The sequence below is a fragment of the Callithrix jacchus genome, chromosome 15, assembly GCF_049354715.1.
Source record: "Callithrix jacchus isolate 240 chromosome 15, calJac240_pri, whole genome shotgun sequence".
Taxonomy (NCBI): domain Eukaryota; kingdom Metazoa; phylum Chordata; class Mammalia; order Primates; family Cebidae; genus Callithrix; species Callithrix jacchus.
Window position 1 is genome coordinate 27998438 of NC_133516.1, and position 3459 is coordinate 28001896.

General features: G+C 42.1%; 1 pseudogene; it reads right to left on the minus strand.

Moving 5' to 3' along the window:
* Positions 1–648: 648 nt before the first annotated feature.
* On the minus strand, positions 649–756 carry LOC118148253 (small nucleolar RNA U3; annotated as a pseudogene).
* Positions 757–3459: the final 2703 nt, after the last annotated feature.

Genomic DNA, 3459 nt, shown 5'->3' on the forward strand with positions numbered 1-3459 from the left:
TAATGACCCACAGAATCATAAAGAATGTAAATTGTTGTAGCTTTTAGCCACACACTGGGGGATGGTTTCTCATCCAGACATAAATAAATGAACATTTACTATATGTTTTTGGCAGTTATAGCTAAAGGGATTCCTTTTTATTCCAGTCTTCTTTTTAAAAATTTTTATTTATTTTTTAAATAAAGATGGGGTTTTTCCATATTGCCGGGGCCGGTCTCAAACTCCTGAGCTCAGGCAATCCACCCACCTCAGACTCCCAAAGTGCTAGGATTACAGGTATGAGCCCCTGTGCCTGGCCTATATTCCAGTTTTCTAAACTATATTTTTAATCACAAACAATTATTGACATTGGTTAAATGACTTTTTGCCTGTATTGAAATGATCATGTAATTACTTTTCTTCCTTAGTCCATTAACCTTTAACTTGTTCTGATTTTTTTATAGTTTTTCAGTGGGGGTCCTTACATATCTTTCATTAAGTTTATTTCTAAATATTTAATGTTTTGATGCTTTTATAAATAAATAGTATGTCTATTAAAAATATTTTCTAATTGTAACAGTATATCTGAATAAAAGTGATTTTTGTATATGATTTTGTATTCTGTGACTTTGCTAAATTCACCTGTTAGTTTTAGTCATTTTAAAAGTGCTCAGGAGAGAATGTTGTGCCTCCTCCTCGTGGTTTCCAGTGTTCTACACGTTCAGAGAAACTGCTCTAGTAACAAACCATAGAAATGATCCCTGAAAGTATACAATTTTTTTTTTGAGACAGAGTTTTGCTCTTGTTGGCCAGGCTGGAGTGCAATATGTGATCTCAGCTCACCGCCACCTCTGTCTCCTGAGTTCAAGCGATTCTCCTACCTCAGCCTCTCAAGTAGCTGGGATTATAGGTGCCCGCCACCATGGCTGGCTAATTTTTTTTAGTTTTAGTAGAGACAAGGTTTTACCACATTGGCCAGGCTGGTCTCGAACTCCTGACCTCAGGTGAGCCACCCTACTTGGGCTCCCAAAGTGCTAGGATTACAGGCATAAGCCACCATACCCAGCCGTGATATACCATTTTTTTTTTTTTAATGATGTAATTTCATTCTTGTCACCCAGGCTGGAGTGCAGTTACACGATCTTGGCTCATTGCAACCTCCACCTTCCAGGTTCAAGTGATTCTCCTGCCTCAGCCTCCCAAGTAGCCAGGATTACAGGTGCTCACCACCATGCCTGGCTAATTTTTTGTATTTTTAGTAGAGACAGGGTTTCACCATGTTGGCCACGCTGGTCTCAAACTTCTGATCTCAGGTGATCCACATGCCTTGGCCTCCCAAAGTGCTGTAATTACAAGCGTGAGCCACTGCACCCCACAGATGCACCAATTTTTTAAAAATGATTTTGTGTCTAGGTTCATGAGGCCTATCAGTTTGCTTTTTCTTTTAATGTCTCAGTCAAGTTTTGATGTTGGAGATATACTAGCCTCATAAAGTGAAATCCCTCCTCCTCCTCTACTTTTTTGTGAGAGTCATGTAAGATTCATATTATTGCTTCCCTACCCATTTTTTTTTTTTTTTTTTTATTTGAGTCAGGGTCTCACTCCATCACCCAGGTTGCAATGCAGTGGCATGTTCGTGGCTCATTGTAGACTCAGCCTCCTGGGCTCAAGCAGTCCTCCAGCCTCAACCTTCAAAGTAGCGAGAACTGCAGACACACACCACTATACCCAGCTAATTAAAACAAAACAAAACAAAAAAACAGTTCTTGTAAAGATGAGGTCTTGTTATGTTTGGCCCAGGCTGGTCTCACAATCCTGGCCTCAAGTGATCCTCCTGCCTCAGCCTTCCAAAGTGCTGGGCACGAATTACAGGCACAAATCACCACACTGGCCCTCTTTAAATTTCTGGTAGAATTCACCAGTGAGCCTCGAGTTTTCTTTGTGGTAGTTTTTTTTTAATGCATAAATTCAACACTTTTATAGACACAAGCCTATTTAGATTTTGGTTTTTTCTTAAGTCATTTTTTTCTTCTCTAGCTTTAAAGACCAAAAGAAGAAAATATATGGGCTGATTATCAATTGTAAGGCCATGATGGCATAACAGGAGTGCCCAAAGCTGCTGTGCATACCGGGACCGTGCACCTTAAGAGGAGTGTGTTATGTAGAAATGCATTTGCAGAGAAAACTTCAAGGAACCAAGATGGCGGGGAAGGACAGCATGGATGAGAGAGTGATACTGGAGCAGAAGAGTGAAACAGATTTAGGAGCCTTAGGATGCTTGGGAATGGAGAACAGGAAACTTTAATGAGTTGCTATGGCCTAAATTGGACTCCCTTAAATTTTTGAGAGAAACATGAATTAAGATTAAAGTTCTTGTCTGCACCATGCTTCTTTCAGAATGATATCCGTTTGGGATACCACTATGAATGCTGGGGCACAGGGAAGAAAGGATGGCGCAGTTTTATAAACATTGCCATTCCATTGCTCTGTTTAAATCCACCTGAACTTCAGTACAACAATGGACTTGCTCCTATTGCTGTGTCACGAATTATGCCGAAACATAATGGAACATAACAACCATTCCTTATCAGGCTCATGGATTTGCTGGGCTGGGAGTTTGAACAGGACAAAGTGGGTATAAGCAACGTCAGCTCCACACTGTCTTAGAGGCTCAGCTTGAAGACTCAAAAGTTGGGGTTGACCTGACCCTGAAAGCTGACATCATCTAAAGGACTGTTCACTCAGGAGTATGGTGGCGGATGCTGGCCACTGGCCGAGACCTTAGCCAGAGCTATTGGCCAGAACACCTACATGTGGCCTGAGCTTCTTCATAATATCTTGGCTGGGACCAAGCATCCCATGAAAGAAAGCCAGGTGGAGGCCTTTTCTACTTCAGCCTCAGAAAGGGTCACTTACACCACCTTCTCTTCATCAAGGCCAACTGAAAGCCCATCCCAAGTCTAAGGTGAGAGGAGAGAAAGAGACTCTACACTTGATGGGGGAGTGGCAAGGTTCTGGAAGAGCATGTGGGTCTGGAAATATTTCCAAATATTGCTGCAGACATTTTTGGAAAATAGAGTTCTGCCACTTACCTCCATGGTTGTCCCCCACAACGTCTGCTCTTGGAAATCCTAGTGAAGCAACTGTCTCTTCCTAGTCACCTTGTGAGATGCTGACAGAGCTAGGTGGGAGGGGCAAAGTTCTCCTTATACCTACAGATTGGCCATGAATTGTCACAGCAGTGGAGGGAGCCATATGCGTTAACACATGCCGTAGGAGGGTATGAATGGGGGACCAGCTATTAGGAGGATACTTAAATAGAAGCCTCTGAGATAATGGGAAGGCTTAGATTGTTTCCGTCTCAGTTTTGGTACCCCATGGCCTTTTGGTGCCCTATCTCTTCTGCTTCTGGACACTGTCCCTGGCTCTTTTTGTTATTGATCTTAGAACTCGTTTTTTTCCTTTTAGTTCCTGCAAGCA